Source organism: Scyliorhinus torazame, chromosome 14, assembly GCF_047496885.1.
Source record: "Scyliorhinus torazame isolate Kashiwa2021f chromosome 14, sScyTor2.1, whole genome shotgun sequence".
Lineage (NCBI taxonomy): Eukaryota > Metazoa > Chordata > Chondrichthyes > Carcharhiniformes > Scyliorhinidae > Scyliorhinus > Scyliorhinus torazame.
Window position 1 is genome coordinate 203,036,618 of NC_092720.1, and position 15,731 is coordinate 203,052,348.

The following is a 15,731-nucleotide window of genomic DNA, read 5'->3' on the forward strand; positions in this document are numbered from 1 at the left end:
AAACACACAGAAACATGCAAGCACATGTAGACACTGACAAACATACAAAGACACACAGGCACACAAACAAACAGGCACACATAGACACATGGACGCATGCAAGCACGCGGAGACACACACAAACGCACGGAGGTGTGCACAAATGCACAGAGGCAGACACAAACATTAAATACATAACAAGCAAATGGAGACACACAAGCACAGAGCCCCAGATGCCAGAAGTGCAGGTGAACATATTGCACATACCGATCGATTCTTGGTATGTGAAGTCATGCACGTACAAATGCACCAACAAACACACATGCACAGACAAAAAAAAAAGAGAGGCACGCATTGCTATCAAGTGATACCCATGGACAGGTTGGAGTGCACCCAGATCATGAACACGCACATACGTGAGGCGTGGCAGAAAAGAGCTCTGTTCATAAAATTGCTTGAATGGAATTCGAAGAGGGAGAGCGAGGCAGCTAGACTGCGGAGGGTGCTGGAGCTGAAAGCAGTCATTGAAATGAATTCAATGGCAGTTATTTGGAAGGACTGTACCTCTCGCTATCTCTCTGCAGCGAACCGCCTCCAGAATCCAACCTGCCACCAGCTCGAGTGCAGGATAATTGCACCTAATTATTCAATGAATTCGTTCACTAGCTGCTGACATGTGTGATATGGATGTGCGAGCAAGGTGGGAGAATTCTGCAGCAACCACAGCTTCTCGATTCATACACCCCCTTACATAAGAATACAGAGACACGGAAATGTATAGACACACACACACTCCGAGGCATAAATACACAGACACAGATATGGACAGAAACATGCAGATACACAGGCCAATACATAAACAGGCGCAAATATAATGAATGCAGTGGCACAGACACCCAAATACATAGCAATACACAGGAACAGACAGATGCAGGAAGACACTGATACACAATCTCGCAAATATATAGAACGTACGGCACACATGTACACAGGAATACAGATATGCGCACACACAGGGGCTGGTTTAGCACAGTGGGCTAAATAGGTGGCTTGTAATGCAGAACAAGGCAGCAACACGGGTTCAATTCCCGTACCGGCCTCCCCGAACAGGAGCCGGAATATGGCGACTAGGGGCTTTTCACAGTAACTTCATTTGAAGCCTACCTGTGACAATAAGCGATTATTATTATTATTCCATGTCCGCCGGAATTTTCTGGTCATTGGGATGCTCTTTCCGAGCGGCAACATACCTCCATCCGTGGGTTTCCCGGCAGCATGGGGGGGAATCCCTTTGACAAGCAGCGTCCACCAGCAAACGGCATGCCGCCGAGGAATTACGTGACTGGGGGACCGGAGAATTCCTCCCATTGGCGCAGGAAAAGTCAAATATGGAGATCGAGATGAAGGAATGCAGACAGATAGAGAGACAGAGGAGGGGATTTTGACCCCCCCACCCCCACCCCCCTTCCCACAACCCGGGCTGGAGTTTGTTTCCTCAAACCTTGTTTTGTCACGTCAGTTTTTAAAAATGAAACGCAGAAGACTCTCTTTGGAGTCAAATCAGAAGTATGGTTTATTCATACATTCAAACCCGGGGGATGGTCGCAATTTCATACCCACATGCGAGCACGCAATGAGAAGGTAGGAAAGAGGACTTTTTACAACAATGATTAACTTAAAAGAGAAAGGACCAGAGATAGGGATATCAGCTCACATGATTGCCAGGATCCAGAAAGTCAGGAGTCCGCTAGGAGTGATGCAGTAAGGTGATGTTGGTATAGAGACTTGGTCTGCAGACGATGGCAGGAATCTTCCAGAGAAACAGGCTTCAAGGAGGCTTCGGCTTGATGTAGGCTGTTGATACTATCCGTTGGTTCACCTTTGTGGAATGATGACTCTTAAACCCCATACGAGAGAGTTTCATTTCCATATACAAAATGCTCCTGCAATGTTTCATCATCTCACTCTTTAAGCCAACCAATCGTGACATAATGGAGCACTTTACTGAGCACCACACCCCTGCGGGTCTCTGCACTAACTTCCCTGGCAAACATTTGTGTGTATAAAATTGTTTGCGGGTAACCCGCAATCAATCAGCATCAGGGAAAGTTTGAAAGAGCGTCCACATTTGCATGATCTGCGAACCTCCGATACTTAGTGTTGTAATGGTGGCCAACGTTATCATTTGGTGCTCCCTGCCCAAAGACCACTCTCTGCTCTCTTTGCTCTTCGTCAATGGTAGACATCCTCTTACTGATCCCTACTATAAATAACTCAGCCCAGCTTAATTCTATCTTCTTCAACCAATTTATTCCCATTGTTTCCTCCCCTTATTACCGAGGGGTAATAAGATGGATCATTGTATTCCACTCTTAACTCAAACCTCATCTAGCATTGGGATGTTCTTACTGGAATAACTAATTAGTTTCACACTCTGTGTAAGGAAGTGTGACTTTCGTGGTCTTCTTCTGAGGTAACAGACACTCCTGCAGCTATATAATAATAATAATAATCGCTGCTTGTCACAAGTAGGCTTCAATGAAGTTACTGTGAAAAGCCCCTAGTCGCCACATTCCGGCGCCTGTTCGGGGAGGCTGGTCCCGGAATTGAACCCGCGCTGCTGGCATTGTTCTGCATTACAAGCCAGCTGTTTAGCCGTGAATCTCTGACTTTCGTTTTAGGGTGGCCTGGTAGCAGAGTGGTTAGCACTGTTGCTTCACAGCTCCAGGGTCCCAGGTTCGATTCCCGCTTGGGTCACTGTCTGTGTGGAGTCTGCCCGTTCTCCCCGTGTCTGCGTGGGTTTCCTCCGGGTGCTCCGGTTTCCTCCTACAGTCCAAAGATGTGCAGGTTAGGTGTTGGCTATGCTGAATTGCCCTTAGTGTCCAAAAATGTTAGTTAGGGTTACTGGGTTACGGGGATAGGGAGGAGGTGTGGACTTGGGTAGGGTGCTCTTTCCAAGAGCCGGTGCAGACTCGATGGGCCGAATGGCCTCCTTCTGCACTGTGAATTCTATAATCCATGATTTTTACTGTGGACGCTGGAATTATATCTTCAGCTCTTTTATCCTCACTTCCATGTTGAGCTTTTCTTCTCTTCTGGCTGAGCACAATTCATGAACTTCCTGCTCGATAACATTGACATCTGGGGCGTCATTCTCCGCCGGCGGGAGTCTCCGTTCTGCCGACGCCCGGGGGTTTCCCGACGGCGTGGGGCTGCCCCACAATGGGAAACCCCATCGACCGGCCGGTGTTACGGAGACTCCCGCCGGCCGGTCAGCGCAGAAATGTGGCGGGGCGGGTAGGAGAATTTCGCCCCTGTTTCCTCACCTATCGTATTCCAGACTCCAGAACTGTCTTTAGATCCACCATGGGCGGGCACGGTAGCACAGTGGTTAGCACTGCTGCCTCACCGCGCCCGGGTTTGATTCCGGCCTTGGGTAACTAACTGCCTGTGCGGAGTCTGCACCTTCTCCCCGAGTCTACGTGGGTTTCCTCCGGGTGCTCCGATTTCCTGCCACAGCTCAAAGATGTGCAAGTTAGGTGGATTGGCCGTACAAAAATTAGTGCCCAGAGCTGTGCAGGTTAGGTTACGGGATAGGCCGGGTGGGCAGGGTAGTGGACCTGGGTGGGTGCACTTTCGGAGGGTCGATACTGACTCTATGGGCCAAAAGACCTCTTCCTGCACTGTAGGGATTCTATGATTCTATGACTTCAGCCTGGCGCATAACTGTAACCAGGAGCCAAACCATGACCGAGAGCATTATTGCTCCCCCCACTCCCACATGCTATATGGATATGACTAACTCTCCCAGAGGTATACCACTTAGATTGGAAATGGGACTATTTAAATGGTTACTGACTGTCATGATGGCACCTGGGGGTGGGGGGGGGGGGGCACTGCCAGGATGCAAGGGGCGCTGCTAGATCAGTAGTGCCAGGGTTTGGGCTCGCCGGGGGGCGGTGGGGGGGGGGGGGGGGGGGGGGGGGAGGGGGAGGGGCGTGATGAATTTTCAAAAAAATATTTTTGGAATTATGGTGGTATTCTGTGAAGAAAGTTGTTTGTACCAATGATTAATTAAACTTGGGCGAATTAACAGAGACCGCTTGCTGTGAGAACTGAAAGATAAATGTTCAGGTTTATGTTCGGTAACAAGAGGTTTTGACATGTTGAATTTACAAGTAAATAGTTTGTGTCAATGCTTGATTTGTTAGTTTGTCACAGAGGGGAAAGGTATGGAGACGCCCAAACTCTGAATTCTTGTCAAACACGATGAGAAGTTTGTTAAGGGTGTTGCTCATACAATCAAAAACATGCGCAAATACTTTGACGTCACTACACATGACATGACGCCGGACCAGTGAATACGGGCAGCACGGGAGCACAAGTGGATCGCACTGTGGCTTCACAGCGCCAGGGTCCCAGGTTCAATTCCAGCTTGGGTCACTGTCTGTGCGGAGTCTGCACGTTCTCCCCGTGTCTGCCTGGGTTTCTTCCGGGTGCTCCGGTTTCCTCCCACAGTCCAAAGACGTGCAGGTTAGGTGGATTGGCCATGATAAATTGCCCTTAGTGACCAAAAAGGTTAGGAGGGGTTATTGGGTTACGGGGATAGGGTGGAAGTGAGGGCTTAAGTAGGTCGATGCAGACTCGATGGGCCGAATGGTCTCCTTCTGCACTGTGTGTTCTATGTTATGTATTCACAGATACAGAAATGTCTAAACTTTGCATTAAGAGATACCTGGAGATTTGGCTTTTCAACTGTTGAACTTCAAAGGCATGTTTAGGAATGACAAGGAAGTTTTGCAACTTAATAAAGGTTTTGCAGATAAACAGGCGAAGGTATATTAAATTTCATTGACTGAAAACAGGACAAATGTACGAAAACATGAAAGAAAACATGATCAGAGGGTCGGTGCAGACTCGATAGGTCGAATGGCCTCCTTCAGCACTGTTGGGATTCTATGATTCTATATGATTTTAATTTTTGGAAAAGTTGAGTTCAAAAGCGTGTTTGAGGACAATGGAATCTGAGATGAAAGGGAAAAGAGCTATTTAGCTGAGTTGTGGCAGTGTGGAGAGATGTCCTGAAGACCAGATCTATGTGCTGGAAATGTATGAAAGCTTTGAATCTGAAGCGGTCATTCCGTTTCAGCCAGACAATGTCTTTGGGCGGGATTTCCGGGCCCTTCCCGCCGGTGGGATCTTCCAGTCCTGCCAGTGGCGACCCTTCCCCCCTCTCCCGCCCAGCAGCAGGGCAGGCAAACCATAAAAACCGCCATAGTCTTTGGTGGGACCAAAAGGTCTCGCTGACCACCATTGGGCAGAGGGGGGGGGGGGATCTTTCTTTTTGGTTTTCATAAAGCAGTTTTGTTCTGAACTGGAAGTGGTTGAGGAGCCATGTTGTATACCATTATTAAACTAACAATAATTCTTTGCCGTGGTTTATATTACTGGATTTTTATAATTAAAATCTATACGTTGTTGCCAAGAAGGTAGTTTACCCGAGTATTTTTGACCAAGTAGGTTTCTTTGGGGGCAGCACAGTAGCAGAGTGGTTAGCACAGTGGCTTGACAGCTCCAGGGTCCCAGGTTCGATTCCCGGCTTGGGTCACTGTCTGTGCGGAGTCTGCACCTTCTCCCCGTGTCTGCGTGGGTTTCCTCCGGGTGCTCCGGTTCCCTCCCACAGTCCAAAGATGTGCAGGTAAGTTAGATTGGCCATGATAAGTTGCCCTTAGTATCCCCCCCCCAAAAAAAGGTTAGGTGGGGCTATGGGGATAGGGTGGATGACTGGCATAGGGTGGAGGTCTGGGCTCAGGTAGGGTGCTCTTTCCAAGGGCCGGTGCAGACTCGATGGGCCGAATGGCCTCCTTCTGCGCTGTACATTGTATGATAACAGCTCTCAAGGGTGATGGGCAATAAATGCCAAATTGCCAGTGATGCCCACATCCCTTGAATAAGTCAATAAAGTGTGCCACTGCACTGTTGATTTTACAAAAGTGGCATCTCACCCCGAGTCTCTTTCTCAAGGAACTTGCTGAATTTGACGTTTAAACTCAGCACAGAAAGGTAGGTCTTGTCATTGCAAGCGTAAGGACATACAAATAAATAAGGAGGAGGAGTAGGCCATTCGCCCTGTTAAGCTTGCTCCGCCAATGAAGCTTATGCTGATCTGAATGTGGCCTCTACTTTCCTGCCTACCTCCTTTACCCTTTCAGTCCCCTGTCAGTAAAGCATCTCAGCCTTAAACCTACTTAACGGCCCAGCCTCTACAACTCTCTGCGGTACAGAATTCCACAGATTCATTCCCACCCGAGAGAAGAAATTCCTCCTCTTCTCCGTCTGAAATGGGTGACCCCTGACTCTGAGATTATGTACTTTAATGAGATCATGACTGCTATTCCTCAACTCCACTTCCCCGCCTTATCCCCGTAACCCTTGATTCAAAAAATCTGTCTATCTCAGCCGCAAAATAAATTTGAAGTGCCCAATTCTTTTCCCCCCCCCCCCCAATTAAGGGCCAATTTAGCGTGGCCAATCCACCTACCCTGCGCATCTCTGGGTTGTGGGGGCGAAACCCACGCAAACACGGGTAGAATGTGCAAACTCCACACGGACAGTGACCCAGGGCCGGGATCGAACCCGGGTCCTCAGCGCCGCAAGGCAGCAGTGCTAACCACTGCGCCACCGCGCCACCCCAACCTCAAACATACTTAACAACCAAGCCTCTGCAGCTCTCTGCGATAACGAATTCCACAGATCCACTACCCTCTGTGAGTATCATAGAATTTACAGTGCTGAAGGAGGCCATTCGGCCCATCGAGTCTGCACCGGCCCTTGGACAGAGCACCCTACCCAAGCCCGCTCCTCCACCCTATCCCCATAACCCAACTGAAACTTTCTGGACACGAAGGAGCAATTTATCACGGCCAATCCACCTAACCTGTCCACCTTTGGACTGTGGGAGGAACCCGGAGCATCCGGAGGAAACCCACGCAGACATGAGGAGAGCGTGCAAGTTCCACACAGACAGTCACCCGAGACTGGAATTGAACCCGGGACCCTGGATCTGTGAGGCAGCCGAGCTAACCACTGTGCCACCGTGCCACCAGAAATGAGGAAGAAATTCTTCCTCATTTCTGTCTTAAATGGATGACCCCTTTACTCTGAGATTATGCTCTTTGCCCCCACAAGAGAAAACATCCTCTCAGCATCTACCCTGTCAAGGCTCCTGAGAACTCTATACGTCTCAATAAGGTCGCCTCTAATTCTTTCAAACTCCAGTGGATACAGGCCCAACTCTACCTCTCCTCAGAAGAAAATCCCTTTCGCTCTCTGGGGAAGGAAATTCCACAGGCTCACGACATTCTGGGGGAAAAGATGGTCCGGATTCTCCGGTCCCCCTGCCCCGTGTTCCTCGCTGGTGCGCTGTTGGCTGGCAGTGGGCTTCTCTCATCCCGCCGCTTGTCAATCGGGTGTCCCATTTAAGCCACCCAAGCCGCTGGGAAACCCGCAGGCAGGAGTGCGCGGCCAGCAGGAAATGACACCATCCCGTCGTGCACCCGCTGGGACGGCTTTAGCGCGTCACCTGAAGACCCTCCCCCGATGCTCCGCCCCGATGTGCCGGGTTCCTGACCGCGCGGTTGACTAGCGGTCCAGCACCACCACAGTCGGGCAGGAGCCGTGCTGCTAGCTGAGGGGGGTTCTGCAAGGGCTGGCGGGACTGGTAGGGCGTGGCCAGGGGGACACGATCTGGCAAGTCCGGTCCGCACACGGCCAGTGTCATGTTTTATGGCGCGACCGCATGCGCAGCCACAGGCCCGGCCATTCTCAAGTCCTTTTCATCGTGGGAACCGGGAGTTTTACTCGGCACGGCTCCTAGCCCCTCACCGGGCGCAGGATCAGTGAGGGGTCGGCATCGATCTTTCAGCATAAAACTCCACAGTTCCTCCGCACTTCGTCTCAAAAGCGGTGAATCCAGGCCCTTATTTTTAAACTGAGTTCTATTCCCTTGTGTAAGGAGAAACCTCCTTACAGCCTCAATCCACTCTGTTAAGTCATCTCCAGAAACTGTGTTTCAATAAGATCACCTCTCCTTCTTTTAAACTCTGACGGATATAGGCTCAAACTTTCCAACCTTTCCTTATCGGGTAGCCCTCCCTGCCCTGTGATGGGAAAGTAGTCCCCATACCCGCTGGAAAATGGGCAGGAATCACTCCAGACTTTTTCCTCGAATGTCCGGGGTGATTTTCTGTTTTCCAGGGGGCTAGCGGAGCCCCCAGCGAGCGTCCCGCAGCTCCGCCTGCCGGTGGGGCCCTGCTAGCCAGGCCGCACGGCCGCGCACGGGGGCCCACCTCGGCGTGGGCACAGCCGACATGGCGGAGCCACTCAGTGGGCCCGCGCGGAGGAAGGTAGGGAACTCCCAGATCGCGATGGCCTGCCGATCGGTGGCGCCCGATCACCGGCCTGGCCACCGCTATGCCCCCCCCCCCCCCCGGAGTCAGATAACCCCGCCCCCGCCACCAGGACCGCGGCCACGGGTCCCAGTCTCGCCGGGTGGTACCGTATGTAAACCACGCCGGCGGGAGTTCGGCCAGTCAACCGTGGAGAATCGCCGCGGGTGCCTGTTCCAACGGCCCCCGACCGGCGCCGCATCGACCGCAGACGTGGGACAGGCGGGTTTACGGCACGAACGGCTATTCTCCGCCCCCGCGCCGGACGTGATTCTGGGGGGGGAGGGTCGGAGAATCCCACCCCTAGGGTTGGAATTCTCCATCCCTGAGACTGCGCCAGGGCAGAATTCGTGGACTTTCACAACAGCAAAACTGCCGCCGCACCTGGACTGATTCTGTAACTGTGGAGGGGCTAGCGCACCAGCTCCACGTGGAACATTATCGATTCCAGTGAAAACCGGTGCGGGATTCGCTGGGTCCGTGATTGACACTCGAGAGGCTGACAAGCTGCAGCCACACACACACATTACACTCCCCACACACACACACTCATCCCAACCAACAAGATGACACTGGTTGTGCTAGAGTGCGTCCATACAGCTGATGGGTCGACTGAGGCCAGTGGACACACATGGGGGTGGCCCGGGGTGGGACACCTATACGACCCATAGTCCGAGATTGACAGCCGGCTGTCAGCAGCGTGCAATGGTGTTCCGTGCCCATCCACCCCGACCCCACTGCCCATCTCCTGGCCACCCCCCTGCTACTCCCCCGGCCCTGGCAGAGGTCCCTCGGCCAGCGGCGCAACTGTCAGCAAACTGTGGCGAAGTTGGGCGCTTTCCCCACCCCCTCTCTCTTCCCCAGTAGCCAGGATGCCGGTTTCACGATTTTTAAAAGCACTAGTTAAACGCGCCGTCGGAAACTCGGCCCATCGGAGGCGGAGCATCACCCATCGGAGGCCCCGGAGAATACCAGGGCCAGGCCTGCCATTGACATGTAGATGGTGTTTACTGTATGTGCGTTCCGGACCGCATTGACGCCGTTTTAGAGGTGTTGGGGAATTGCGATTTGGCGTCAAATCGGCATCTACCGTGATTTTGGCACTGGAACCAGGGGCGGGATTCTCCGCAATCGGCGCGATGTCCGCCGACCGGCACCAAAAGCGGCGCGAATCAGTCCGGCATTGCGCCGCCCCAAAGGTGCGGAATCCTCTGCATCTTGAGGGGCCGAGCCCTCACCTTGATGGGCTAGGCCCGCGACGGACTGATTTCCGCCCCGCCGGCTGGCGGGAAAGGCCTTTGGTGCCCTGCCAGCTGGAGCGGAAGTGACTTTGCCGTGCGGCGCATGCGCAGTCAAGAAAGCCCAGCAACGTCTCTACTTCCTACGGAAGCTAAAGAAATTTGGCATGTCTGCATCGAATCTCACAAACTTCTCCAGATGTGCGATAGAGAGCATCCTATCCGGCTGCATCACAGCCCGGTATGGCAACTGCTCGGTCCAAGATCGCAAGAAACTGTAGAGAGTGGTGAACTCAGCCCAACGCATCGCACAAGCTTGTCACCCCCACATTGATTCTGTCTACACCTCCCGCTGCCTCAGGAAGGCGGACAGCATTATCAGAGACCCCTCCCACCCAGGCACTGCCCTCTTCCAGACCCTTTCATCAGGCAGAAGATACAGAAGTCTGAAGACCCGCACATCAGACATCGGAACAGCTTCTTCCCCACAGCTACAAGACTCCTCAACGACTCTCCCTCGGACTGATCTGTTCCCTGTAAGAATACTATTCACGGCGCCCTATGCTGGTCTTGTTTGGCCTTGTTCTGCACTGTAACCAATCTTTATTTGTTGATGCACCACTGTCAATGTACTCTGTTGATTATTCTTTTGTCTACTATGTACGTTCTGTGTACGTTCCCTTGGCTGCAGATAAATACTTTTCACTGTATTTCGGTACATGTGACAATAAATATCAATGAATCAATCAATCCAGGGTCCCAGGTTCGATTCCCGGCCTGGGTCACTGTCTGTGTGGAGTCTGCACATCCTCCCTGTGTGTGCGTGGGAGGCTACCTTGTTCTTCTCTGGTACTGGTATTATGGTGGTCTTCTTGAAGGAGTTGGGGACCCCAGAGCGGAGAAGTGAGGTGTTGAAGATATCTGCGAATGCACTCGCCAGCTGGTCTGCGCAGGCTCTGAGTGCCGCCCAGGGACTCCGTCGGGCCCGTCGCTTTCCGCGGGTTCACTTTCAAAAAGGCAGCTCTTACCTCCCAGGCTGTAATAGTGGGTAGGGGTGTGTCCAGGGCTGTTTGGGCAGGTGGCACTGATGTATTGGCTGACTGTTCAAAGCGGGCATAGAACTTGTTCAGTTCATCGGGGAGGGATGCTCCAGCCCCAGAGATTCAGCCTGGCCTTGCTTTGTAGCCTGTGGTCTCGTGTCAGCCCTGCCATAGACGCCGTGGGTTTGTGCCGTTGGCCTGGGACTCTAGTTTGATGCGATATTGTCTTTTTGCTTCCCTGACGGCTTTCCGTACGTCGTACCTGGATTTCTTATATAGGTCAGGGCCGTCAGACTCGAAGGCCTCTGTCCGGAACTTCAGCAGGGAGTGAGCCCTTTGGTTGAGCCAGGGTTTCCGATTGGGGAACACCCGTATTGGTACGCCGTCCTCGACACACTTACTGATGAAGCCTGTGACGGTGGTTGCGCACCCGTCCAGGTGAGCTGCCGCGGCCTTCAATATGGACCAGTCCACAGATTCCAAGCAATCGCGGAGGATGTCCTCAGATGCCTCGGACCAGCACTGCACAATTCAAGCAACTGTGCTAACCACTGTGCTACCGTGCCGCCCAACAAAACTTGGGACTAAGGGGATCAAAGTATATGGTGGGGAAGGCAGGAACAGGTTGGAAGATCAGTCATAATCATAATGAATGGTGGAGCAGGCTCGAAGGGCTGAATGGCCTCCTCCTGCTCCTATATTTTATGTTTGTATGTTTCGATGAAAGCCTCTGGCCCATAACTCTGTCGTGCTCGGCTACCGCCCGTGAATTGAACTGAACTGAAGGCAGTTCTGTCAAGTTGGGCTGGGCTGTTTTGAGATGTGCCTGAACAGGTTGGCATTGCCCTCAGGCACGGCACACCTTCGGCCTGACTGGGAACTGGGATGTGCTTCTCAGGAGCGAGAGAGAGAGAGAGAGTGAGTGTGTGTGTGTGTGCGTCCCCCTTCACCTTTCCGCCTCCCGCTGAGCAGCAGCACGTACCGTTTCTGATCTGTGATTAAAACCCCGGCCTTCTGCCAGGAGTTCTTTCCTTTTTTATATAATGTTGGAAACCATGGCAACCAGCCGAGTTCGACAGTTCTGACACGGGGAATATGCGGAGCGTGCAGGCAACTGCTGGGCTGCCTTCCACCCGTCCTTCCCCCCTCCCGTTCTGGGTTTCAGTGGAGGAAGCCGGGTGCTGCTACATCTGTCCTTGCTTACTTGGCTGCAAAAAGACAGTGTTTATCTGCTGATCCCTGTACGCAGGTCTCCGACTGTCCTGAAACTCGCCTGTACCGGTAGGCTGATCAATCCTTGTGATCCATATATCACCATAGCAACATCAAGTAGCCGGGGCGGGGGGTGGGGGGGGGACGTAGAGCGGGGAGGTGGCGGGGGACTGACAACAGTTTTGCCAAATGGCCTGTGGAGTTTGGCTGTAGGCCTTGCTGAATCGTTCCACCCCCCCCCCCCCCCCCCCCCCCCCGCCCCTAAACCCCTTGATTGGGGCCTGTACCATACTGGCGCCCTTATGGCCTGCCTTGACGGGGCCTCGAGCCATGGCAGAGTTCTAGGCGTGAACCGCCTGGACCGCGGCGGTAAGGTCGAGCGGTTGTTCGTCTTCACGCCCGGCCTGCACCCCAACCCCTCCCGTAGCCCACTCCGCCAGTAGTGTTGCCTTCCCTTACACTTCCCCTCCTTACCCCCACACCTCTGCCGCCAGCAGTGAGGTTCTCCCTCCTGCCGCCAACCAGCCCCCAGGCGGAGCACCGAAAATTGCTGGAGAGCCTCTGGATTTGGCTACGCTTTCCTCGGCCATCGACTCTCCAGAGGTAAGATTTTATTGTTGTTCCAACTGTTGTCTTGTGGGATATTCCGGCAGGTGGTTCTGTGGCAACTGTCGTCACATGTAATGTTTGGGGCGAGCATGCGAGGGGGGTAAGCATCGAGGTGGATTACCAACAGGCTTCCGGCCTCGATCTTGCCAACTAAACACACAGGCCCGGTGGCAGATTGTCTCGGCCAACGCTCATCAACTGTGGTCTCTGCACTGGGCCATTGCCAATCCTTCCCTCCTGATTCCACATCCCACCCTCCCCCTCCCCGCCCCCCCCCATGCCCGTCCCAGACCGAATTGTCAGGGTGAGCCACTCTGCCGTGAGCTGAATTGATTGGGTGGCATTACCACGTCGCTATGGCCACGCAGACAGTTTTACACGCAGCCCACCGCCCCGCCATCGCTGAATTGCACTTCCTTACACTGGCTGGAGTTGAGACAATCGGGCGAAGGCATTCACTGCGTGGCCCCCTTCAGGATTTCAACCTCCGCTTTCAACTCTGCGGCCTGCTCCTTCTTATCTCTGTAAAGCTGCAGCCAGTCAGTGGTGCCGATGCCTTCGGCTGCCGCGGCCTCGAGCTCTGGAATTCCCTCCCTCACTCTCTCCGCCTCACAACTTCACTTTCCTCCTTTCAAACACTCCTCGTGACCTACCTCGCTGACCACGTCACAGGTCATCTGCTCGGATATCTCCTGTTGTGGGTCCAATTCTGTCTGAGCAATGCTCCCGCGGAGTGCCTTGGAGCGGTTGGCAGTGTGAAAGGCGCTATATAAACGTGGGCCGTTGTCAATTCCCTGTGCACGCGCGCCCGTTTCCTTCAGTCCCGCCTCCTGACGTTGTTGAGGAGGATCTCTGTGTGTGGCCTGTACCTCAGTTGAAGGGCTGCCTTTAAGTGGGCACCGTAGGCGAGTCCAATTCCTCGTCCTGATCATGATGCATGATCGCACCTTGTAGTTGGTACACACGGCTGACACTGTGCATCGGTGGTAGAGGGAGTGAATGTTTGTGGCTGGGGTGCCAATCAAGCGGGGCTGCTTTGTGATGTGGGTGATGTGAACTTTCTTGAGTGTTGTTGGAGCTGCACGCACCCAGGGAAGCGGGGAGTGTTCCATCACACTCCTGTCCAGGCTTTGGGGGAGTCTGGCGGTGAGTTACTCAGCGCAGGATTCCCAGCCTCTGACCTGCTCTTGTGGCCATTGCATGTATATGGCTAGTCCAGTTCATTTTCTGGTAAATGGTATACCCCAGGATGTTGATTGTGGGGGATTCAGTGATGCTAATGCAATTGACTGTCATGCGGCAATGGTTAGATCCTATCTTGTAGGAGGTGGCCATTGCCTTGTGTGGTGTTACTTGTCACTTGCCAGCCCAAGCCTGATATTGTCCAGGTCTTGCTGCATTTGGGAATGGCCAGCTTCATTATCGGAGGAGTCGCGAATGGTGCTGAATATTGTTCAGTCACCTGCAAACACCCCCACTTCTGACCTTCTGACGGAAGGAAGGTGCACTGTAATCGCGCCTGTGGACCATAATCAAGGTGACTGACAAAACAGGTACTTCTGGGGACAGAGAGAACTGCATTTTATTCAGCAGTCTGTTAATGGCCAGCTCCTCTGTGTCAATTATGTTGTTTGACAGATGCGTATTGGCAGCAGAGATAACCCCCGGCTGTGACTTGAATAATGCAGCGGAGTCCTTCATGACGCCACAGAGAGTTGTTTTGGTTTGGCATCTTTACAAAATAACAATCAACTTCCCCAGAAATGCAGCTCTCCCTCAGCGCAGCATTGGAGAGTCAGCTTAGAATTTGTAGCCAAATCTCAGGAGGGAGACTTCCGGTTACGCGGTGCAGGGGGGAGCGCAGGTGGGGCGGGATTCTCTGTCCCGCCGCATCAGGGGCGGGATTCTCCGATCCTGGGGCTAAATGTTGATGCTGTCGTAAACACCGGAGCGTTTTCCGACAGCGCCACCTGGCCCCTAGGATCAGCGTTCCTGCGTCGCACAGGGGGCCAGCACGGCACTGGAGAGCCCCACGCGAGCCACGACCGGCGCGGGTTCGCGCATGCGCGCTACGGCCGGCGCGAGTCCACGCATGCGCGTGAGGTGGCTTCTCCATGCCGGACCCCCGGGCGGAGCTAGGCAGGGGCCCGGCACGGAGGAACATAGGCCCCCACCCCGGATTAGCCTGCCCGCCGATCGGTAGGCCCCGATCGCGAGCCTGACCACCGCGGAGGCCCCCCCCCCCCCCCCCGGAGTCGGATCCCCCCCCCCCCCTCCCCCACACCAGGACGGCCCCCGCAGCCAGAACTCCGAGGTCCCGCCGGGTAGGATCACAGGCGAACGACGCCTGCGGGACTCGGTCGAACCCGGCCGGCAGCCGGCCAATGGGGTTTCCTATTGTGGGCACCCCCCACGCTGTCAGGAAGTCAGTGGGCGTGAGTGCGCTTCCGGCGAAACAGAGAATCCAGCGCGTGGTGTTTCTCCCGATGATCCTGGGCCAGATTCTCCGGTTCCCCTAGCCGCATCTTTCTCAACAGCGCCCCACTCGCTGGCAGTGGGATTCTGTCCTACCGCCGCTGGTCACTGGGAATTCCCAGTGAAGCCGCCCCACGCTGCCGGGAAACCCCATTGGCCGGGGGTGCGCTGCTGACAGGAAAAGAAAATCCCAACGGTCAGAGAACGACGGCCCCCTTTTACAAGTTCCTTCATAATACACCGGTATATTGCTACTTGCAAAAATTTACTTAAATACTCAAGGAACAAGTTTTTAAAAAATATACTCAAGGATTTTAAACGTACAGTTTGGGAAAATATTCAGTGATAAAAATGCCCCCTGTCGACACGGCAACGGCTAAGATGGCGGCCGGCTCCCCCACGTTTCCAACAATCGAAACTTCCAGTAAAATTCTGGTCACTGAGCTCGACAAATTTAGCTAATGTTTGGCTCTGAAGCTGTAAAATTAATTCAAAGAATCGCTGGGTCCTATTCGGTCCTCCCCTGACACCATTCGTTCAGCTGTCGACTCTCACACCAGCAATCTTGCCGACAACCTTTCTGACCACAGCTGCAGGATCAGTATCACTGGTGTCCAGGCTGACTGCGCCGATTAAGTAGAGCAAGTCGTTACAGGGGGAGGTTGACCACGTGGAAACTGACAAAACCTACAAATTGTTGGTATACCAGGAGGGACTGAAGACCGAGCCCC

The 15,731-nt window shown here is 53.5% G+C and overlaps 1 protein-coding gene across 11 annotated transcripts in view; it reads left to right on the plus strand.

The window, feature by feature from the left end:
* The window catches only part of LOC140390360 (ras/Rap GTPase-activating protein SynGAP-like), a 1,167,003-nt gene that overhangs the window by 292,875 nt on the left and 858,397 nt on the right, over positions 1 to 15,731 (plus strand). The window contains exon 1 of one of the 11 annotated variants that reach the window (XM_072475462.1): positions 11,723 to 11,985. The exons of 9 other annotated variants lie outside the window; for them this stretch is intronic. The gene's annotated coding sequence lies outside the window, so the exon portion shown is untranslated. Of the gene's footprint in view, positions 1 to 11,722; positions 11,986 to 12,267; positions 12,520 to 15,731 lie in introns of those variants that run through there. One more of the 11 variants, XM_072475461.1, reaches the window with a different exon arrangement.